The 25009-nt window shown below is 45.7% G+C and overlaps 1 long non-coding RNA gene across 1 annotated transcript in view; it reads right to left on the minus strand.

Moving 5' to 3' along the window:
* LOC144767528 (uncharacterized) overlaps window positions 1-23191 on the minus strand; it is a 39370-nt gene extending 16179 nt beyond the window's left edge. The window contains exons 1-2 of the long non-coding RNA XR_013598242.1: window positions 23145-23191; window positions 22521-22568 (exon numbers count right to left, since the gene is read on the minus strand). This is a non-coding gene — a long non-coding RNA (uncharacterized LOC144767528). The remainder of the gene's footprint in view (window positions 1-22520; window positions 22569-23144) is intronic.
* Between the last annotated feature and the right edge of the window lie 1818 nt (window positions 23192-25009).

The raw sequence follows: 25009 nt of genomic DNA on the forward strand, positions 1-25009 counted from the left end.
TAGGTTGAATTTGGCTCGATGAACAGTTGTGAAGCAGCTGGGTGTAACTAACAAGGAGTTGAAGGAAACCGCAGTGGGGGTTGGTATCTAAAGTAATATTTTCGCCCTGTGTCTTGTTAAGCTGAGCACAGCATTTTACATTTGATCCTAAAATAAGTGCAGAGATTTTGGAGTGTTAGTGATGTGTTTGCTTTCCGAACATTCAGGCAAAGCCTAGAGTTTTGGCTTTGAATATTCGAATATAGATTTCTAATCTACTGTTCAGTATGCTAGGCAGGATAACACCAGATCTCTGGTTAATTTAGGTAAGTGGTTGTACTCCCCCAAGTACTATCAATTGTCAATTTGTATTGCTGGTTGCAACATTGACTGTAGGGCAAATTAAGGCTATCCCCGGGCTATAAACTATTTGAATGGGATTGAAAGTTTGGCAAAATCTTCCCCATCCAGTCCTAATTATGACCCAGTGAGACAGAGGGAAATATATCTCAACCCAAAGACAATATTTCTCAGACACTCAGTGATGTTTCTGCATTTTTCAGCAACAAGGGAAGATGTGTGTGTGTGACATCAATTTAAACATGAAACTAAATTTTGTGTTGAAAGACAATCTCATCAAGGGTCACTTAAAAACCAAGGGCATTGAGACGTTCGAGTGATAAGCCAGAGCCTTTGGTAGTGTGTAGCATCATGTACCCTATTTTCAGCCACCCAGAAAGGCATTGTGGGTAATGGAGCAATGGGTAGTTCGGGTAACACCAAGACTGCTTGAGTGCATTGATCTTAAGTAGTAGAAGGTCCCACATGTATCAGTCAGGTTCACCTCCTGCCTCTAAAGTGTCTGATACCTGATTGTCTACTGAACAATAATAACTGATCTCCTACAAACACTTGAATATGTTTTGCAACCTCTACGTCCTAGATCTTGTTAAGTAGAGAAGGATGGATTGTGGTCTATAGTTGCAGAGAAGCTTTAGCCAAGTTATTGAATTCCTTACCAGTAAGGTTTCAATCACATTTGTTTTTGTATTGGAATGTGCATTATGCAAACCTCGCAATCAAGCAGCATGGTACATATTACAGAGGGTAGGCAACGATTCAAGATCATGTACCAAAAGCAGGTTGGGTGAAGGCTAGGAAGCAGGGGCAGCTGGTACTCTTTGAAAGTGGATGGGGTGAGCAAAGTGCCCCATCCCTTTAAAAAAAAACTTTCAAAAAAACAAAATTATACAACCCCCCGTCCAAAATTCAATGCAAAACAACCCTTCCCTCCAAAAACCCCCAAATTAAACATAAACTAAAATATATGCATTACACATTTAATATATAAAAAGTAAATTGTACTTACTCACAGGTTATGGTGTGTTCCCCTCTTTGTTCTCCTGCAGTCAATCCAAACACTGTTCTCATGCTGTTAACTAGCATGGGAAGAGCACAAAGATTGGATAGAGTTGGTTGCACCAACGCTCCTTTAGGCCCTGGAGGCCTGTGTTTGCTCTCCACCCAGCTGTCTAAGACAGCTGAGTGGTGAGCTGCAAAGTGTGCATGTCACTTTTGGCGGGTGTGAGAAATTCAGCCAAACGGACATGCATACTTTGGATTGTCTGACCAGTCCTCCGTGCTGCCAATTGTCAGCAGAGGATACCCCACTATTTCTCCTGGCTTGGGGGGCAGGTTGGTGGCTGCTGTGAGACGCTCTAAGGGCCACTTGTATGCATCCTTTTTGAGGTGGCAAACGTGCCGATTCACAGAATCGGCCTCTTTGCGGATGCAAAAAAAGGATATTCACATGTATCAAACCCAAACTGCGATTTTGTAACCTGTTACTGAATCGCAATTTGGGTTTTCGATTCGGTATTTGGAAGGGGCATATTTAGGGCGTCCCTTCCTAAAATCGAATCACATCGGTATGGATGAATGTTTTGCAACCGAAATGACGTCGCAAAACATTCACATTTTACCATCTACTTTAAGTAGGTGGTGACCCATTTGCAAATGGGAAGAGGTCCCCAAGGGACTCCTTCCCCTTTGTGAATGTCTATAAAAAAATAAATTAAAAAAAATCAGTGTAGGCAGAGGTCCCATGGACCACTGTCTACTCTTATAAAATGAAAAGAAAATATTAAATTTTTCTTTTTATAAAGCATTCCGTTTTCCTTTAAGAGAAAAGGGCTGCTTTAACAACAACAACAAAAAGATTGCTTTATTTAAAAGCAATCACAGACGTGGTGGTCTGCTGACCTCAGCAGGCCACCATCGCTGTGATTTTTGCAAATCCTAATTTTGCGATTAGCAGTTGCAAATTGCGACCTACCTCATTAATTTCATGAAGTAGGTCATTGGCGAACCGATGGGAATCACAGAAAGTGTTCAAAACACTTTCATACGTGCCGTTTTTTGATTTCCTAATTGCGAATCACAAGAATTCGCAATTAGGGAAACGTAAAACTTTCTCTGCATACATCTGGCCCTAAGTGTTTAAAATAAAATGACAAACAAATTATTTAATTGCCATTTTATTTTTAACCCTTAGCACGACCCGCAGCGGGCGTGGGGCGATGCTCCCGCCCTCATGAAGAAACCACTACAGGTAGGAAGTGCAGTTGTGCATACTTTGGTACTGAAGGGCTAAGGAGCTGGTGTGTTTCATTATAGGTACAGATGAGGTGCTCCTTGAAAAGGTTAGCTTTTAGTTCCTTTCTGAAGCAGATGCGTGAGTTTGTGCGGCAGTGGTTATTGTTCCAGATGGGTGTGTGAATTGAGAAGGTATGTCTTCTAGTCGTCTCCATTTAGTTGATTTCTACTCTAGCAGATCTTCGCTTTGCATGCTACACTGGCATCAAGATCATAGGTCTTCATACTGCAGCATGGGTTCCAGTTGGGGCCCCTGAATTGATGTAGGGGGGGGGGGCGCCAGGTTGTGGCCGCGTACGTTTTTTAAAATGCACCTGGGGAGCACAGGCAAGCATGCCAAAAAACAGCAGATTGACTTTGTTTAAAGAAAGAGTGGAGGTGAGCCAGTCTGTAGTGGGCAATCTGTAACTCTTGAGGGTATTGTGAGAGGGGATATCAAGTGGGTCAAAGAGCAATTCCTGTCCCAAAGGTCCCAGGATTGGGAGGGAGAGGAACTAAAAAAACCTCTTGTTAGGGATCATTTTTTACTGGTTACTTCGCCATCTATTGAGCCCTACTTAAAGTTAGTAACAAGGCCATATCATCACTGGTTGCTAACTAAATTTCGTTTTAACCTGATTCATTTTTTTCTGGGATCCTTTGAAGGATGGAGTAACTCTGAGGATAGTGTACCCTGTAACTGTGACAGTAGTTCAATACAAGACACAATGCACTTTACACTTTTTTGCGACTACTACTGTGAAATCAGAGCCAAATTTAAAATACCACTATTAAAGGGGAAGGGGTTTCTACAGGCTAAGCCTGCTTTACTGTATTTACAATTGCTGGATAACCCCTGGAATATTTTTAACATTGCAAGTTATTTTGTAGCAGCTGGAAGGTTGAAAAAATTAAGTCGCTTAAATATGATTGTATGATATATCCCCGTCTTTTTTAAATTGTATTTTATGGATTTCAATATTCTGCAATTCTAATATTTGTAATATTTCAATTGTATTTATGAACTATGTGATTTGACTGTGTACCTTTTATGATTTTAATTAATCAATTAAAGTGGTTTTGACTTGACTTGTAACTCTTGTCAGCCATCATCAGGCTGGGGGCAGGTGTCAAAGGAAGGGGGCTCCAAATAACGTCACCACCTAATTTCTGTAAAAAGAATCATAATGGCGACACTTGTAGTGCGACAAGCCTGCCAATAGCATTTTGGCAAATATGTTTCACCCACGTTAAAAAGGGATAACTGAACATTAAAGCAATGCTTGAATTGCTAAATATGTCAGAGATGCACTGTGGCCCCATTTGTAGTGAAATATCTGTGGACAGTCCTTTTATCCTACAGTTCATTGCATTTTGAAACTTGCAGATTCGTATTTACCATTGTAAGGGTGGGCTGATCCCAGCTTGCAAAGTGTTTCTCACTTAAAAAGCCAGGACTGTACAGATGCATCACGTGTAAACTAGGTACAGATTGCCTAGAAGGTATGATAATGTGACAGAATGAACATCACAATTGTCAAAATGTATTTGATGTTGTCTCCAGACCCTTCCACGTTTTTGCTCTATTGATTACTACATTTTCTAAAATTCACACCTAGAATTTTGCCTATGAAAAAAAGATGGCGTCTGGAATGTTCTGGTGTGAAACGTTTGCCTTGCTTTGTTTTGCCCTCCATATATCTAGTGCGCGAGTTTGAATCACAACCACAAATCCAATTGTTGCAAAGTGTGTGTTCATGCTGCATAACATTCTTTAACTTCCGTGCAGTACTGAACATTTTATAGAACAACCGTGAGACGTGTTAGTCATTCTGGGGGGCTCCAGCACAATGATTTTTTTACAAAGAGTGTCTCAACACTAAGATGTTTAAAGACCATCACTGTAGGTGATGCAGCTGGTCATGTAGTTATCTGTCATAGGATTAGATGGTATTATTAATTGTGTATGTAGCCAAGAGGACTTTAAGTTGTTATATGAATAGCTTGAAGGCCATGGGGGTAACAAATAGATCCAGGGTTATCTTGTGATGGCTGTGATCTGTGGGTGCCCCACTGGACATGGGGTGTCATTTGGGGAAACAGAAGAACATCATAATATTGTGGAGTAAAATCTATTGAGCTTCATGGGTGAAGTGATCAAAGGTGTCCGAGAGTTCAATCAAGACTTTGAGGCAAGAACTCCTCTTTCTAGGGTCACGATGAAGAGAAAGCACCATGAAGTGGGTCGCAGTGATGGAATGTGGCAGGGCACTAGGACCTCACACACTCTGGCCACTGCACAGGACACCTGACAATGCTTCCGGTCAGCAAGGTGTGGAGCAGAATATAGAGGGTCAGACACACTATCAAAGAGACAGGACACGTAAGCACCCTCGCTGCAGATACCTGTGACTATGAATAAAGAAGATTAAAGAGGAGATGCCTCTTTGTACTTCTTCTGGGACGGGGACCCACCATTGTGGATACGAAAAAGTGGAAGTGGAGAAGTTCTGGAGACACATGATGTCTTTTGGAACCTTATGACAATAGTCTTGGTCTTCTTGATGCTTCAACGCGTCCATTAATAGTTCAAGATTTCTTAAAGGCTAGGTTATGGTTACATTTCACAGAGCGGCTCTGTGGCCTTCAGTGGTTTTAGACCAAAGCTGGGAATCATTTTCCCATGTGCTGATCTACAAACCCGATACTTTCAGCCCTTACAGAGAGTTCGCACAAATATTAACTAGGGAGTGAGGCCAGAAACCCTGAGGCAATTGCAAATGGGTAGGCACTGAAGAGAGGACTTATTTATGGAAATCAGAGAACAAGTTTCTAATGTGTCTGGACAGCTTCTATAAGGCATCATAACACTGTGTGTTTCTTGTAGAGTGGGAGGGGTGTAGGGATGTATCTGAACAGGTACTACAGAGTCACTCACATGAATTCAAATCAGTAATGTTGTCATCTATCTAAATGTTGACCAGACAGACAATATTTGCATTGCAGTCAACTGGATTTTACCCTCTAAGTGTGGCTTTTAATTAGGCAAGGGGGGCACAAGAAGTGGAAACTTTGAAAAAGCTGAAGAGAGGTGGAAAATACACTGTACCACGTTCTAGGAGTATTGAAAGCAGGACCTTCAGGCATGCTGTGGCTGCATCACTTAAAGGTTCACTCAGTCAAGCCTTTTGTAAGAGTTGTTGTAGGAGGCTGGCTTAGTATATGGTGCACACTTATTTAAGTGAAGCACCCTGCACTATTCCAGACAACCCTTATGGTAATTTTAGTGGTGTTAGACAACCTTAGAAAGTTCTCTAAGTGGTAGTTGTGGAGAACAGCCTTCAGGCTTAGTCGAGAAGGAGTGTAAAGCAGTTTATTTTACAAGTACTAATCATATAGTGTAGGTTAAATGAAAAAGAACCATACAGTGTAGTTATAAAAATAGTTATTAATTATAAACACTCACTAACATATTGGTATATCTCCTATCCGGAGATATAAACATAATACACACAATATTTCAACATGGAGAACAGGTAAGTAGCACAAATACACAATGGTATCCAGGGGGAGACCAAACCACATACTAATAAAGTGGAATGCGAATTGCGACCGAAGTCGAGACTGGTTCCAGAAGACTTAGAGGAGCCGGGGACCCAAGGAACCAACCATGGTAAGTACCCAGGAACCCCATGGAGGCTGTAAGTAGAGTGTAAACACAGGTGTGTGTACTGAATGCAAGTCAATGGGGAGGTCGCAGTTGCAGTTTTGAAGAAGAAGGACCCTTCCAAGAAGACCCTGAAGAATCTCCGTGAAGGATGGATGGGTGGAGAGTCACCCCCCTCGTGGATACCCCAGGAACTAGGATACCTACACCAGGGAAGCCAGGTGCAAAGGTGCGAAGGGACGTCGGAAAACCACCGTAGACACAATGGAGAACTTCAGTACAGATGCCGCTGGCGAAGAAGGTGAACGAGTCCAGTGGAGTCCATGGGTGGATTCTTGAAGAATAGTACCTGCAAGGAGAGGGAACCGTGTATATACCACTCTGTATTGACCAGGAGACTAGACCAATGACCACTGATTGCAGGAGAGTTGATGGTGACCTTGTCCCTGAAGCTGTGAGGACCAGACGACGCTGTGGAAGACCAGGAGCCGTTCATGAGCTGATCCACATCGGAGGTCGAGAACCAGGAGGTCGGTGTCCAGCGGGAGCAACATTAAGCCTTTGCAGCAACAACACACGAGGAAACCAAAGAAGGTGCAGTGTTGAGACCAGCAAGGTCAACGGGACTCACCAATTGAATGAGAGTCAGACCAGGCCCCGAACAAGCAAGAGAGCCCAATGCACCCAAAGAAGACCCTCAAGAGAACCCACAGGCCAAAGGCACAGGAGTCGCAAGAGGACCTCGAGCAGCTCACCAAGGATTCAGGCACACGGTGCAGAGGATGCAGTGAGGATAAAGATCTTGGTACCAAGAGTTGCAGGAGCTTCTTGGAGCCCAAAGATCTCTGGAGAAGAGTCAACAAGCCTTGGCAATAGCACTTCGACACGGTGCACAGAAGTACTGCTCCAGCGGTTCCGACGAGGGATACCGGCTTCAAACTTGCTGTGAAAACAGTGTAGGCCTCAAGGGAGTTGCAGAACCTTTCGGAGTCCATGGGAGTTCAGGATCAGCAAACCGGTCAGCTTAGTTGTGATGCCTGCAGATAAAGGGGATTGACTTCTTCACTCCAAGCGAGATTCCTTCGGGTGTCTTTGATGCCCACAGGCCTGGAGAAGAACCTGAAGAAGCACAGGCACAGACGATGAGGAAGACTTGTAGGACGATAATACCAGTAGCAGTAGGAGTTTTCCAGATGCATTCTCGGTTTCCAAAGTGCCCAGACGGTTGAACATGAAGTGGTTTCGGATCCAAATCTTGTCCCGCGATGAATATGAAAAGCCACTCACAGGTAAGCCCTTAAGTACCCAAAGGAGAAGGTTGGGATGATTCAGGGGAGGGACTGGACAGAGGGATGGATACTTCCATGTCCTTTCTCCAGTTACACGCCAGAGCTGGAGCCAACAGCTCCCTGAACTGGTTCAAACTGGAGTATGCAAGGAGGGCACCCAATGTGCCCTTCATAGCAGTCTGGTGGTGCCAGCAAGAGCCCCCACCACAGCCCAAAACACTAAGTCCTGTCTGGGAGGTGGTCACACTTCCCTGTGACAGGTAACCTATTGCTCTACCTTCCCCTGCTCGAGCTCAGCTCAGCAGCAGGAGGGCAAAATTGTGTCTGTGGTCGACAGCAGCACTAGCTTGCTGTTAGACCCTGAAAGACTGGTACCGGGAATACAGGGGAGCCCCCTCATTACAATGATCCTAAAAATACAATTATAGGTGATTCAGATATAAGGCACTCAATAATATAAAATGGTAAGCAAAATACGGTGCTCAATAATACAGACTAGTAATTAACATACAGTAATAAGTCAATAATTCACGTGAATTTAGCCATGAGAATGGCTTTCACTTCTTTTTTGAAGGAGGCAGTGGAAGGGTTCAGTCTTGTTTCTAATCAAATCAAAACAGCTTTATTCAGTGACAACAAGGCAAGCACCATAAAAGCATACTAACACACATATATCAAAGAGAAAATACATTCTCAACATATTTCACAAGGGGAAAATGATTATTATAAGATATGTACAAATTTAAAATACATGGAAATAATGACACAATAAAATGACAAGTCCATTTTTCAAAAATCCTAAAAATACAATCTACCAATAATCCGTACCATAAAGTGCAAGTGCGTTCAGTGCAAAAGAATGCGATTAAGTAATGGTATTACTCATCTTTTTCATACAACAGAACATCCAAAAATGCCTAATCTTTTCTTTTCCTGGTTTCTTTTTGGATGTAACAGATTACAAAGCTTATAATTTTCATGGTGTCCAAGCTACATAAAAAAATTAAACGTATCCTTGTAATTAAAAAGCATATTTTTTTAAAATAGTGGTTTCAATACAGTTTTTCGGATATCCATATTAAAAGGGCAAAAGAGAGTAAAGTGCAAAGTATACTGAGAGGTTTTTCCATCACATGGGCAAGGGGGCAAAGTTCTGTGCCATTTCTCAGTTCTTGGAAACGCAGTTAAATAATGTAAAGTGCTCAACCTTAGCCTGGTCAAATAAAAACGATGCTGGACATTCTGGACCAAGATAAGATATAACTGAGTACCGCTCATGCATGGGTTTTCACAATAGGCTGCTACTGTCTTCTTTTGCTTATTCGTCCTATCCCTATCATGTTCTGTAGCAGTAAGATATCTCAATTTCAAGTCACTTTTACTATATTCTTGTATGCTTGTTGGATTGTCTATGCATATTTCACATTTAATCAAAAGTTTAGAAATGTGACACAACCATGGAATTTTCATGCTATGATGTAACGCTTGACAGTCTTTGATTAGGTCCTAGAAAATGTTGTTTCTTACTTTGTCCATAGACCATGCCAAAGTGGAAGAGCAGCTATATTGAGTGTATCACTTAAATATGGGACAGACAAATCTTTGTGAACGATCATGTTTGCAGACGCACTAGGGACTGGCAGAATTGTTTTAAAAAACGTATTTTCATTAGTTTGAAGAATTGTCGTGTTTGCTCTTCCCCATATGGTGGCTCCATAATTAACTGCTGTAACACACTTGGTTCTATACAAGTTTAACATTTCTTGTAGGTGTTTATTCCCAAGTTTTGCTGCAAACCTAAGAATTCCCTCAGTCGTTTTTAAAAATTTCATTATACATAATTCAATATGCGAATTCCATGTACCATTATTGCAAAATAACAAACCTAAGTATGAAAAGGTCAGGGCTCTAGGTATGGGGACCCCACCCACATGGTGCTGTCTACGGTTTTGTTTCTTTCCCCCACATGACATCACAAATGTTTTTTTTAAGTTCAACTGTAAATCTATATTAGTCATGTATTGGGAGAAATGTTCTATTAGGCATTGTAGGCCGTTTGAAGTTCTGGACATTAGAACTGCATCATCTGCGTATAATAACAAAGGGGTGGGGCGTATTCGGACTTTTGGGGCATCTACAGCAAGTTCTTGTAAAAACGGGTCCAAATTGTTTATGTATAAGGAAAATAAAAGGGGGGGCCAATACACATCCCTGTCTCATGCCACGCTTTACTGCAAAGTCAAGCGTGCATTCCCCAGATTTTCCTTACCGTACCCTTGAGGTTAAATAGGTGTAAATTTGTGATATAAAAGGATTATTTCTAGGGGAGCACCAAGCCCTATTAAAATTTGCCATAATTTTTTATGGTTGTCTAGATCAAAGGCACTAGCCAAATGTACGAAGCATGAGTGGAGGGTACCTTCCTTGGCTAATGTATACTTCCCGATTAACAAATCTAAATTTAAGCATTGCTCCACCGTCCCAATACCCCTTCTGAAACCATACTGTGCCACTGTTAAGATATCATTTTCACTGGCCCAGTCTTCTAGCCTTTCTCACATAATTCGGCCCTTGATCTTAGAAGAGGAATCTAGAAGGGATATTGGGCGGTAGCAATTTGCCTTTCCCCTGTCCCCTTTTTAGGTCGAGCTGACGTTAGCATTCATGCGAAGCATGAATGCTGTCAGCTCGACAACTAATGTGATCCGTTTTTAGGAGAGTGGACACCAAAGTGTTACGAGCGTTTTCAGTGCCGGATTTCACCTCGGGAGCGCGCAGCATTGTCTGCAGTGGCAGTGTCAGTTTCGCTTTTGTATTACTTTCGTTTTTTCCGAGGCTGGCTGAGGGTAGCTTGAAATGAACAGGCTTGCTTTTTTTTTTTTATTTCCCAGCCCCGAACCGAATCAGGTATCAGAGCGCTTCACATATAGGCAGCCCCCCCCCCCTGCATGCGCACACACAGGCGAGCGCAGGCACACGGCAGACACTCGCTCACACACACCCCCCTCCCCCACAGTCACACACACACACTCCAGACACATACACACGCGCGTGACCCCCATCCCCACCACTTACCGGGCTCTTTTCGGCGTGTTCAGTGTCTCATCGCTCCACTTCTTCCTCGGCGGCGGCGGCGGCTGTGGCGGCGGGCGGGACTTCCTGCTGGATTGCAGGCCCCGCCCCCGTCTCAGGCAAAAGTGCCTGACTTCCGTTTTTTTTTTAATGTTTCTCATTATGTTTCATTTATGTTCCTAATGTGAAGCGCTCTGACGCCTTCGGGTAAAGTCCGCGCTATATAAAAATGCATAAATAAAATAAATAAATAAATAAAAATCCCCCGGCTCGCGCGCAGCCCTTCTCCGGCTGCTGCTGTCTTCGCCCGTGGGCGCGCCCCCAAGTCACGTGACGGTCGCGCGCGGCCCGCTTCCTTCTGTGAATGGGAACCAGTAGTTCCCGTTATTGGAGGCAGGATAGAGGCTGTGCCGGGGTCTGTCGCAGGAGAAGGGGCTCTTCTTCTATCATGGGCAGCCACGGACAAACCCGCTCTGCCCCCGAGGCTGCCATGCACCTCCTCCTTTTCAGGTAAGACGGAGTTTACTGTGGCATGTTTGCACCATTGTGTGCGTGCGTTGTGTTGTGTTCCAGTTTAATATTTCCGTCTGGGTTTGTGTTAGCCATGTGCAGTAAGAAGAAATCCGTCACACACAGTTGTACCCTTGTCCACCTCCCTCCGCCCGGATTGGCAGGCAATGTATCAGTCCTGAGGTGTGCCAGAGCGAAACCTATGCCAGTTGGAACTGGTAGGCGTGGTGTGAGGTATGGCAAATGTTTTCTACGCCTGTTGGCTGCCTGCGTGGTGCCCATGTTAAATCATGCACGAATGTGCACACCTGTTTCTCTTTCCGGTCGAGTGTATAGACTTGCTGCAGTGCCCGAGGTATAGTCTAGCTCTGCCACAGCTATATATTTCGTTTCTATGCTTAAGTTCCTGGCTCATGACTCGCTGATCTCTTGTTTTAGAACTTGTGCCCTGCCTACAGTGGTGAAAATCACCTTGAATTGGTATGTGAGCATGGCTCGGTTGAATACTGGGGCACACGGGAGATCACAGGAGTGCAACAGTGTTCTTGAGGTGTCTGCGGAAACACCCAGCTGTTTTTCGCCTCCTTTGGAAATGTCCCAAACACTCCTGGTACTGGTGGAAAAGTGCATTTGACGACATAGATGCTGTTTGTGAGGTGCAGCGCCTACGCTTCCAGTGTGTACACTGATGGCCTCCCAAAGCAACAAACATTTCCACTCTAATCTGTGAGGTGCCAACAATGGTGTCAGTGCAGCGTGCGCCGCATCAGAATATACTGTCTTTGTGGAGCATGGACAAAAAACCCTGGACAGAAAGACTGCCCTATGGAATCCGGGAGCAAATAAACGCCCACGGACACGTTGTCTATGTCTGTAGATCAGGAATGAGAGGCCTTTCGGAAGGTGCAGGTCCCTTTTATTCACTTCTTGTCTACTGCATTTGCTGAACTAACATGGCCGTGTACCTAAAAGTTCTGCACATCACACCCTAAAGCAGACTCTTACGACCTGGACACTGAGCACTACAGAAGCAGAAGCAGGGGGCGTTGTTTGGAATGAGTGTTGTGGTTCCCTCTTGCATGGAGAAGCCGCCGGCTGGGGATGGTTCATCGTCCCCTAGCAGTGAGGCTGGAACCATACATGCTTTCATGATTTCATTAATAGTTACAACACATATTGCATTACAAATGCTATAGGTGTCACATTTGCAAAAGTTATAACTATTGGCATTGTAAATGGCAAAGCTATTAATTTTGCTATTTTCAAAAACAAAACAGAAATAAAAAATGTGTCATTTACAATACCAATAGCTCAAACTTTCCTAATGCGAGACCTATTGCATTGCAAATGCTTGTTTAAATATAGGGAAGATTATACTTTCAACCCATGTAATTGGCAAGGCTCCTCCCAAGGCGGCATTAAAAACTGTCACTAATATCGGTGTTCAGAAATCCAGATCATACTTAAAAACATCTATCGGCACACCGTCTGGGCCTGCTGCTTTCCCGCTTGCAATTTTCTGGAGTGCAAGTTTCACTTCCTCTGGTGTGACTGACAGTGTTATGACTGGATTTACCCTAATGCAATTATTATTTTTCCAGTCTATGTTTATGTCATCTGGATTAAAAATACTCTTAAAATGTGACACCCAATCTTCTGATGGTACCACGGTATCAATACTGACTGCATTATTATCTTTAAAGTATGGGTGGTTGACTATCTTCCAGAAGAGAGTTGGGTCTTTCAGCTCTGCTGCCCGGTTTAGGCTTTCCCAAGCCTCATCACAGATCTCCCTTTTTCTTATTTCCAATGTCTTTTTATACTCTCTCCTGGAGGCATTTATTTTTTGTAGGTCTTTTTATTTGAGCACAAATTTCAATTCCCCATTTGTTCTTGTGCACTCATGATTAAACCATCTTTGTATTGGACTATGTGGTTTTTCTTCTTTTAGACTTTAAATCACCTACAATTGCTACGGTGATGTTAGAGAAAGCATTAATAACCGCAGTATGTATAGATGAACCGTCCAAACAAATTTCTAATTCTTTTGGTATTTTGCCTTTGAGGGTTTCCATAAATGTGGAAGGGTTAACGCCTGTCCATTTTGTAGAGACACCATTATTACCTTGAGTTGCAATATCACCATCTCCATCCTTACCCCTCTGTTTAATTGACAAATGTATCTCTAAAATCAAACTTATGTAGTGATGGTCACTGAACAAGCTAATATTTATCAGGGCTTCCTTGGCCATTTCATTGCCATTAGATGATATTATAATGTGGTCTATATTTGAGGATGACCTCATTCCCACGAAGGTATGCAGGTTTTCTTCGCCCTCTAAGGTAATTGGCTCTAAGATTGATAAATCACATTTGTGTATTAGATTGTTAATCGCTTCCCCATATCTGTCATGTTTAAAGTGTACGATCTTTTCGACAGAATGGTCACAATACCCACATACCTCACCAGCTTCAGTATCACATGTAACACAGTTAAAATCCCCGGCCCAAATTAAAACATAAGACCCTACAGTTCCCTTCATGAAACAATCTAAATCCCTTTCTAGTGAATCAATTACAGCGCTCCTTGAATTGTCAAAAACATTATTATAGAAGTTTATAATAACAAAAATATTATTTTCATTAGAAGTTAATTTTAATAACTGATAATATTGTGAATCAGTGAACGTTTTCCCTACGGTCAGGGGGAGTCTACTGGAATTAAAGTTGCTAAGCCTCCATTCGCCCTTCCCTTTCTGGATGGTATTGCACTTGTGCAAATGCTTTGATACCCGTTTATACAAAGTGTTTCAGTGCACCAGGTTTCTTGTAATAAGACAACCCCCAGTCCCTTAAGTGTATTTTGCCAGTTGGCATCATTGATCTTATTTTTGATGCCAGCTATATTCTATTTCGTAATTTTTAGGGTATTACTCAATCGTTGCTCAGAATCTGCCAGCATGGGGTTAACAGGTCGAGCACTGTAATCCTGCTCAGGTGCTTCCTCTACCTCTCTTTCACTATAATCATACTCGGGTACTTCCTCTATCTCTCTTTCACAGGTATCTGTACATAAGACCTTTCTCACATTTGTTTTCGAGTTGCCATTTCCCATGTTAGTACTTGTGGTACAATAATGATTTCCAATAATCGGCACCCTACTGCCCCCATCGGTAGCGCAAATATCAGATTCCGCAGAGAGAGGGTTATTTACTTCTAAGTGTGTCTTAGAAAGCCTTGCGCTTTGCTCAATAACGATAGATCTGGCACTTAAATCATCTTGTGTGATAGTTTTTAGCAGCGTAAAGCCCCCAAGGCTATTATGGTTTAAAACAGACTCTCCCTTATCCCTTGTAGCTAAATGTACAGGAATAGGATGTCTAGGTAGCAGACCCAGTCAATCATTCTGCTCTAGTGTGCTCAGTGCCTCATATCTGTTATGAGTTGGCACTCCGCAGATGTTTGGGCCCTGCGACCATCCCGAGTTCCTATGTGTTCCTCCTTTAGGTAATACGTTAGCTTGATAAAAGAACCCCAGGGGGAGGACATTTATAACATCGTTCCGTATTATAAGAGGGGCTGCCCTTTCCAATATACATCTAACCAAGTTCGGTGTCCTAAAGCTTAGGACCACATTATCCCCAGCCAACTCCTTTTCAGAATTTCCCACCCAGGCAACCCTTCTGACCATCATGAAGTTGTTAAATAAGTGATCTCCAAGCCCAGTTTTTAAATTTAAATAGTGAATGGCCTTATTCTTTAATGACGACCAATGTTCCTCCTCTTGTGGTTTCAGGCTCGGAACATTGGCCAGTATTATAGTATACGGTGTAGCATCTGGTGGAAGGTCGAGAAAGGCCCCCTTCGATCTATCCCCTGCCCTTCTTCTCACAAGGCCATTTGGTGCTTGCATACATGTATGCAAAGCATTAGGTACTGATATTACTGGCACAGACTGAATCAGAGGACGCACTAAGGTGGGGGTTAGAAGATGTGTGTATATACTTCTGCCTGGTGTTGTGGCCTAGAGGTGTTTTCTGCCCTATTGGGCTCCATTGTTTTTGTAGGGCAGCTCCCGATGCAATTTGCAGGATCTTTCACCAAAAGGTCCTCTATTTTGGCTAATCTCTGTTCTATTATCATTAGTCTGGACATAAGGGGATTAATTAAGGCCATAAATGTTTCTTCCAGCTGGTTAAGGAACACATCATTGGCCTCCAATTTTCGCAAACCAGTCTCGTCACTATCAGTTCCCTCTAAATCCACCCCATCCTGTTCCTTCTCCTTCTCAGCTGTTGGAACTGAAACCCCACCCCTCTCTAAGGCCACACTCTTATTCTTAGCTACTTTTGCGGCTTGCAGACTGGCTTTTGGGGCACTCCGCGCTTTCCTTTTCTTTGTCTGGCCATTATTTCCAGAAGCAACTGCTAGTTTTTTCTGTCTGGTACAAACATTAATAGTATTAACAACAGGGTTAGAAGATCTGCTGGCTTCATTATCCACGTCTGAGTGGCCTAACTGGGAGCCATCTATAATGATTTGTGATAAATTTGGGCGTGTAGTTGGACCAGTGTTACAATCTTTGGAAACAGTTTGTCCTGTAAGTGGATTCAGGGGGTCCAATGAAAGTTGCCTTTCCGTCATTTGAATTTCGTGCATAAGCACTGATTCCGCTCGGCTGAGAAAGGCCTCCACCACCCCTTAGCGTGCGTTCTTGCTCATTCCCAATCAAGAAACGGTACAGTACAGTACAATACAAAATGGGAGTCTATTTGTTTGTTTCTTAAGCAAGTTAGGCAAATTGGCGCACACCCCTTCAATCCCTAACAGTCTCAATAATAGCTTACTCAAAGTCCTGGGTTAGAATTTGGAGGGGGGACCCAGCCTTGACCCGCTGCGCTGCGGGAGCCCTGGCACTGGCCCTGGCCCCTCTTTAAACACCTCTTTAAACACCTCCAGGTGCACGTGGCCCGTTGTGTGTGTGTGGCAGCACTACTACCACAAGGGGTGCTGGATGGTGTAGTCCCCAGGCACTGGAGACAAAGGTGGCTCTCGGCGGCACTCGACGTACTCGACGTAGCCTCAGGAGTGCAGCAGCCCCCTCAGGACTCGAAACAATCCTCTGTGGCAGCAGGTTGGGAAACGCACAAAAGAGCAGCCCTCCGCGGCAGCAGGTAGGAAGGTAATTTAAAAGACAACGTTCCGCAAACAGAACTGGCTCACTACCATAGCTTGTTAAATAGCTGGCAATCACCATCCACACGACCATCAACAGGTCCAAATGCACCAAATGCAGCAACAAGGTAATCTGTGGACAGATCCGTGCTGTATCCACAGAAGTCTACAGAAATATAGGGCTCAGCTGCCAAAGGCATTTCCCGCGATGGGGGCACACGCGGCTCGTGGGATAGGAACACCCGGCCGCCACTCCCGCTGCTAGAGGACAGCCCGTGGCTAACCACCACACCCAGCCGCCGCTCGCGGTACCTGCATTGGGGGGCACACGCAGCTACTGTAGTTTTTGTCAGGTTCTAGCCTGTGTCGGGCGCATGGGCAGATCGCGCAGCTCATTAACTGACACGGACACCAGTTCGAGTATCCGCGTGGTCCCAACTAACTACTGGGCCACGCCTCCTTTATTTTATACGATACGCGGCATCGGTACGCCGCCGCGTATGCGCACGCCTACGTGCGCGATAAACTAGACCGCAACCGTGCAGTCCATCAACATTACATTCCTTTCAACCTTTAATTGAGAATCAAAATCACTGGGATACAGAGGCACTCATGTATTGGAATAAACAGTAACACAAAAAGTTCACGGCAATCCGGCCAGTTACCAGTCTCTGGATTCAGCCGCTCAGATTCAGCCGACCGCATAGTCCGCCAGCTGCGAGGAAGGGGCTGGGTTTCTTCTAAGTCCGTAGCCTGCCGCTTCCCCACGGAATAGCACTCTCCTGGGTGGCTCGTTACTGGGAGGCATGATCGCCTGGGACCCCAGGGGGCTCTGAGAACTTGCAGCTTTAGGTGTCTCTGAGGTTCGTGGCCCCTCTGCAGGGCTGTCGCTTCTGTCACTGCCGGCACTGTCTGGGATGTTCCGGCGTGCGTCGGGTCGGTCGGGTGATTCCTGATGACTTTCTGGGTCGGGCTGGTCTTCTGTCGGATTTGCCGCTTTTTTAGAGAACGAAACATTGCGAGTGACTGTCTCTCCTCCTCGCTGAGCTGTTATCATTGTCCCTTTTCGGCTTGTGACGGTCCACGGCCGTGGCTCATAAGGGAGTCTGAACTTACTCCCCGGGTACCTGTCCGTTACGTAGACTCGGTCGTTCTCATCTATAGATGATTCTTTGGCTCTCCTCCAAAAGCTGGCGTAATCATTCGACCTCTTCCTGTTGGACCATGTTCTCCGCGAGTTTGCCTTGTTGGGAGTCCAGGTGTGGTGACTGGGGATGGTGTCACGGACTATACGTCCCATTGCGGATGGGCCGGGGGCAGCCTCCGTGGTGCGATGCGGTGTAAGCCGGTACTCCCTGAGAAACGAGTATATTTCCTTTTCCAATGGGACTCGTTCAGCATGGGCAATCCGGATGATTTTGTTTAGGGTGCGCATAAATCTTTCCACCTCTCCATTGGCTTGCGGCCACCGGAGTGTCACCTTCCTGTGTTGTATTCCCCACTCTGCCAGATAGTCCGCAAACTCTTGTCCTTGAAAAGGTGGCCCGTTGTCGGTCTTGACCCGTTCAAAGATGCCATGTGTGGCGATGGCCTTTTCAAACTTAGCTATGACCTCCTTGGCGGTGAGCGTCGTCACAATTTCCACTTCCGGATATTTCGTGAAATCATCCATAATGACCAGCATATGTCTCCCATCTGGCAGATGGCCAAAATCGGCACTCACATGCTCCCAAGGTTTCCGCGGGTCGTCTTCGGTGATGACCGGGGGCGGGCTGTCTGGGGGTCCGGCGGCTTGGCACCATTGACAGTCTTTGACGGCTCGTTCCACCTGGGAGTCCAAGTCTGGAAACCACACTTTTGCGCGAAGCCTGCTCTTGGTCTTTACCACTCCCTGGTGTCCTCGGTGAGCGAGAGTGATAGCTTGGTGGGTGAGGCTTGAAGGCATTACAATTCGGGGTCCTCTTAATAAACACCCTTGATTGTCCACTGATAGTTCTTCCTTGACCTTCAATAGTGTTTCCAGTGCTCTTTTTGCTGGAGGTGTTCTTTTGTTCAACGATGTTTGGAGGGTCCTCCAGTCGTTGGTGCGTATGGCGCACGCTATGAGTTGGGAGATCTCGTCATTTTTGGTTGCCTCGATGATCATGTCCAAACTCATGGGCAAGGGCCTTGACCTCTCGACTACCGCCTTCACATATGCTTCTGTATCTTCAGCATCCTCCTTTTCCCCGCTGGTGGCTGCCCGGGGGTGTCTGGAGAGATAGTCTGCTGGGTTGGTAGCCCCTGGTTTGAACTCCAGCCGGTAGTCATACTCCTGTAGTTGCAGGATCCACTTTTCTATCCTGGGGGGTGGTTTGGAGACTGACCCTCGGAATAGTGGAATCAGGGGCTTGTGGTCCGTGGAGACGGTGAATGGATGTCCGTACACATACATGTGGAAATGTCTACACGCCCAATGGATCGCTATGGCCTTCTTCTCAATCTGACAGTACCGTTGCTCAGTCTCGGTCATTTTATTTTGTAGAAATTGGCACTTCTCTTTGTGTAGTGTGAGGCCGGAGTCTTTAATTCTTTGCAGTACTCCCCTCAACCGCTGGTGATGCTCTTCCACAGATTGTGCGTATATAAGCAGGTCGTCACTGACGTTTAATACTCCTGGAAGTCCGCTCAGTACTTCTCGGATCGTATTTTGAAAAACCTCAGCCGCGCTGGATATGCCGAAGTTGAGGAGCCGATAACGTCTGAGTCCCACATGGGTAGAGAAAGTGGTGATGTACCTGGAATCGGGGTGCAGGGGCAGCTGGTGGTAGCCGGAGCGGAGGTCCATCTTGGAAAACCATTTGGCGCCATTTAGTTCGCCCAAGATATCGTCAATGGTCGGTGTCAAATGACGTTCCCGCTTGACTGCTGCGTTGGGCAGGCGCATGTCCACGCATATGCGTACCTGGCCTGGCTGCTTGGGCTTCCGTGCCACCACAATCGGTGATACCCAGGGTGTGGGCCCTTCGACTTTCTCAATTATGCCCTGCCTCTCGAGGTCTTCGAGTTCCTCCTCCACTATCTTCCTGAGGTGGAAGGCTATCTTTCGGTGTCTAAGGGCGACTGGCTGGATGGAAGGATCTATGTGTAGCGACACCTCCTTCCCCTTGAGGCATCCAATGCCTCGAAAAGTGGCTTCAAATTCGTCGAGGATTGCATCCAGTTCATCCTCCAGTACAGCCATCGCGTAGAAGATTAGCTGGAGTTCCTCCGCCGTTCGTCCACTGAGGAGCATGCCACTCCCCTCCTTCGTCACGTAGACAGTTGTGGGGACCTTCCGATCCAGGTGACGGATTTCAGTTTGGAAGCACCCGATGAGTGGGATCGGGGTTTTCTGTCCGTAGGCAAAGACACGGATTTTCGCCGTCTTCAAGATTGGCTTGTCTCGCAGTTGATGGTAGACGTCGGCCGCCATGAGTTCCATCGAGGCCCCCGTGTCGATGGTGGCTCTCACCTCTTGTTGGTTCAATCGTATACGACACTTCGGGAGGTGTCTCTTCTTCTTGGCTGGCTGGTTGATGGCAAAGACGTAGTGGACAGGATAGTCATTGGAGTCATCATCCATGTCTTCGCTCTCCGGGCTTTCTCGGATGGCGTGTGCTGCTTCTGGTCTTTGTTTCGAGGATCTGCAGACTGAGGCGAAATGGTTCATCCGTCCGCATGTGCCACATTTCTTGCCATTCGCAGGACAGTCTTTCGCACGGTGAGGCACTCCTCCGCAGTACCCGCAGTCTTTTCGCCGATCTTGTGGCTTCTTGTTTCCGAATTGCCTTTGTTTTGGTCGGACAACATTCACCTGTTCTGCCACGTTGACTTGTTCGACCTTCACTGGCCTATGTAGTGCCGCCTCCATGTGCGATGCTCTTGCACGCGATAATTCTTTGGAGCGGCCTAGTTTCAGGATGTCGGCCAGAGGTTTCCCATCTTCCTGGAGAATTTTGACTCGCAAGTCGGAGGAGTAGCAGTTCTGAATGATCTGGCCGCGTATTTCCTCTTGTTCATCCCTGAAGCCACAGGTGCTGGCGAGCTCCCTCAGTCTCCCGTGGAAGGCGTCTAGGGATTCTCCTGCCTCCTGGCGGGCCTGCCGAAATATGAATCTTTCGTAATCCTTGCTGGCCATAGGCTCGAAATACGCGTTGAGCGCAGTAAGGAGGGTGACGTAAGTATGTGGCGTGGCCTCCTCTAGAGTCTTGTAAATTCTGTGGATGTCCTTACCCCCGAGGTGGAGGAGGAGCGCTCTGCACCGTTCTCTAGCCGTTCCTGCACCCTCACAGTAGAACTGTAGTCGCTCAGTCCAATCTTTCCATTTGGGTGCCAGGGAAGCGGACGCTCCGTCCACTACAAACGGCTCAATTGGAGGAATGGCCGTCATCGTGGCACGATCTACCGCTGTGATGTCTGCGGCAGGCGGGGCTACCCTCGGTGGCAAGGGCACATGGAGGCACGATGTGTGGCCTAGCGACCTCCCAGGACCGCATGGGATGTAGGTGCACTCACCCCTACCGGCCAGGCAGGCGAGGGGCGTGTCTGGGGCATCCGCCCAACAGCGTGCGCACATGCAGCGCTAACTAGCCCCTAGCGAAGCCGTCACCGCGCGCCCAGGCCTGTGACTGCCGAGGTCGGGACACGGGCCTCAGCCAGGCCGAAGGAGCTTGATGACCTGGGGGCCGGGCTGGCATCGGTGCTCAGGGATTGCAGGCCGGAGCGTCGGGAGAAACACAGCGTGGGGCCGTTCACTCCCTCGTCGCCATTGTCAGGTTCTAGCCTGTGTCGGGTGCATGGGCAGATCGCGCAGCTCATTAACTGACACGGACACCAGTTCGAGTATCCGCGTGGTCCCAACTAACTACTGGGCCACGCCTCCTTTATTTTATACGATACGTGGCGTCTGTACGCCACCACGTATGCGCACGCCTAAGTGCGCAATAAACTAGACCGCAACCGTGCAGTCTATCAACATTACAGTTTTCAGCTCCGGCTCCGGGTGTGCTTGCCGGTGTTTATTGGCGTTTGTCGGCGAAGACACGTACTCTAGTGGCTCAGTCCCGGTACCGTGGCTCTCAGTACTGTGGCTCCCAGTACCGCAGCAGCTCACGCCGCACCCCTGCCGCTATTGCTCTGCTCCGTGTACCGCTCCGCTCATGTGACTCAACTCTCCAGATACAGGGCCCTTCCGCCATCAAGTCAAGGAATCATCCGATTGTTTCTAATAAATAAATAAATCCTGGATCCAACACTGGAAACGAATTTGGGGTAGGATTCCAACATGTTTGATACCAAACATGACCGGTTTTGGTGCAGCCAATGTATAGTTAGACATCTTGTAATTGACTTGATGTCCACTATATGTATAAAATGGCGGACTGCACTTAGAATCGACTCCTGGGTTTGTAGGGGGTGTCCTGCTCATGTAGGGCAATCTCACAATTATAACCAAGCACCCTACCTTCAAGATTGAAAGACCTACCTTAGGAGTGACTTATAGGTTTTAAGTGTAGTGACCTCAAATAGAAGGACCCAAGAAACAACAAGAGAGGAAGGGTTAGAGTAGACACTCCTATACCCCACAACTTATTTACTAAACAACTAAGGAGTGACTTTGAAAACACTAGAGTGACTGAGCTAGTCTCTAGTTTCATAAAAAATACAAATTATAACACGCCCCATGAACCAAAGATGCCTATTGGAAGAAAAGATTCTTTCTTTGTAAAAGGACCCTCACTCACCACTAGTTGGTGACATGCTTCATCATTGGGTCCCCGCTGGGGTGGCCGAATGCCTCCCCAGCGTGCTACAACGCCTGTGTTACAGCGGAGCTGGATGTGTTGAGTGCAACAGTGCTCTAAATGAATTGTGGAATTAACTGTGAGTGTAAGTTAAAAAATACAAGGTTGAAACCCAAAAATATTTTAATATAGGTCAATCCGTATTATTAAAAACAGTGAAGGCGGACCGACTAGGTTCTAATTTAGGAACACCTGTGTCCTTTGATCAGTGGTCAACATGTTTCTGCTGTTCTGTATGCGTATTCGCTCAGCATTCGTCAGGACCTAAAAGTAGAAAGAGAGGCCACCGGTGGTGTGTGCTCACTAAGGCGCACCCTCCCGTGAGGCTCTATATGTGAAAAATTAGAAAAAAATTCTTTGTTAACTCACGGTTCTTGTCCGTGGCAGCTCACTGAGTATCACAGGAGCGTAAAAATCCTGTAGGGAAATGGGAGGACAAAACACCATCACATATAATGACATACATAAACATATAGCCGTTGATTATTCTTGTATTGCATTATGCTTGTTGCCAATAGTCTGGTGTTTGGTAACATAAACACTCCAATGTTTTTGGAGAGGTAAGTAATATCTCTTATTGATATATTCAGAGGAAGAAACCAAAACACTATTATCTGGTTCCAGTAGTGTTACATTGTACGCAGGCAGTGTATCGATCAAAATTAATTTAGACTGAACTGCCTATTCTAAAAACAAGTAGAGCAATGAAATTAAAGAAAGAACCATCTATAGTTGAACTACCAATAGCATATAAAAAACCAGAGGTCCACGATCGTTGTAATGGTATAAGCAGGCACACTCATGTAATGACCGGGAGATAATTACTCCTTGGAAACTGACAGCGCGGGAATACCTTCACGCGATGTCAGATCTGCACCAGGAAAAATTATAGCCATTAGTCTCTCACTTTACCGAAGTATCTTAGGAACCGCTCGGTTTTGTAAAGCGGCAAGCATTTACTTACTCAGACAAAAGCGGCAAGCATTTACTTACTCGGACAAACGCGACTCCCCACCTGGCACCTACACTCATGGCTGCCGTCAGCCCGGAAGTGATTTGCCAAAAGCTGGGGTCGCGTATTTCTGTCGGCTGGAGCCCGGATCACGTGCTCCTTGTTCTACTAAAATTTAAAGGGGCAGTGGCTCATTACCCTCCGTAATGTTAGGGTTCGAATCCCCTGAGGGAACCCTAATCGAATAATGGTGTCAAACAATTTAATTTTACCAATATAGGTAAATGGGTCTCGTGATCTTGCACTACTTAGGATAATTCTTAAAAAGATGAAAAATAAAAGTTATATCCTTAGGAAGTGAAGGAATGTCCCAATGATCATAGTATGATTATTTTAGAGTTTAGATCTAGAGTTTTTTAGAAAGACTAAATCTACAAAGGGGATTCAGGGTCTGAGGGTGCCTTGATGCCGGGCTTTCATGGGAGTTCAGATATTATGAGTATCAAGATAAAGTTCATCATGCGTCAGTATCAGGCAGTAGGAGTATGGGGGCAGTTAACGTCGCAGGATTGAACCCCAGGGTATGTCATCGTTAAGTCCTTCTGAGTTTGTGGCCAAACGATATACCCAGCGTTGCTCCTTTTCGAATAGCACTGATTCAGAGGCTGCTTCCAGATGTTCAATAATCGTCCAGTGTACATCATTGGCAGTGTGATTTTTCTCCAAGAAATGTGCTGTCATTTTAGTTGCAGTTCTGTGGCAACGAATATTACTGCGATGCTCACCTATCCTGATCTTAATACGCCTGGTGGTCATGCCCACATACTGTAGATTGCAGGGACATGTAACTAGGTAAACAACATTACTGGTGTTACAGTTTGTATGGTGGCGTTGTTCCCATTGCGTACCATTCCTCAGATTCAGGGTTTTAGTATGGCATGTCAGGTGGCAGACATTACAATTCCCACAGGGGAAGTGCCCAGTTACCGCAGGCATGCCCCATGCATTCAATATTGATGCTTGTTGTTTAACAGCTGTCAGCTTCCTGGGACGAGTATGGACCAAGGAGTCCTTTAGACTTGCCGCTCTTTTATATGAAAAAAGGGGTTTCTCCCATTTGAACTTATGACTGTTGACGATATTCCAGTTTTTTTATATGCATTTGCTGACAGCATTCGATAATGAATTGTAAGTAGTTACGCATGTTAAAGGGATTACGCTGTTGGTAATCTTGGGATGATCATCCAAGAGGGTATCTCGCTGCTGGTTTCTTGCTCTTTTTTTGCTTTTACTAATGACACCTTTTGGGTAACCTCCGAGTTCCAGTTTAGTTGTTAAGTCCCCTGCCTGTTGCTTGTAATCAACAAGGCTACTGCAATTTCGGCGTATCCGAAGAAATTGTCCGTACGGGAGATTCTCCCGTAGGGCACGGGGTGGTAGCTCTTGAAATGCAGTAAATTGTTCTTGGTCGTAGGTTTATAATAGGTTTTTGTCTCCAACAGGTCCTCCTGCCTGTTGATGGTAACATCCAGAAATGTAATTGACTCAGGGGAGTGTTCATGTGTGAATTTGAGATGTTGATCACATGTATTCACCCAATCAAAGAATTGGAAAAGACGAGTCTCCTCGCCTTGCCAAATCATGAACACGTCGTCGATGAATCGTTGCCACACGATGATGTTAGTTGAAAAAGGATTAATGGGATTAAGAATGTGATTGCTCTCAAAGTTGAACACATACAGTCCTGCCACCGAGGGGGCAAAAGTCCTGCCCATTGAGGTGCCAGTCACTTGGAGGTAGATCTTACCCTCGTATTCGAAATGGTTCCTTTTTAGTGCCAAAGTGGCGCAGTCTCCCACAAAGGCACGAGTTGTTTCAAAATTCCATGGTGATCTTTCCAAAGCCT

Source organism: Lissotriton helveticus, chromosome 7 (genome assembly GCF_964261635.1).
Source record: "Lissotriton helveticus chromosome 7, aLisHel1.1, whole genome shotgun sequence".
Taxonomy (NCBI): Eukaryota; Metazoa; Chordata; class Amphibia; order Caudata; family Salamandridae; genus Lissotriton; species Lissotriton helveticus.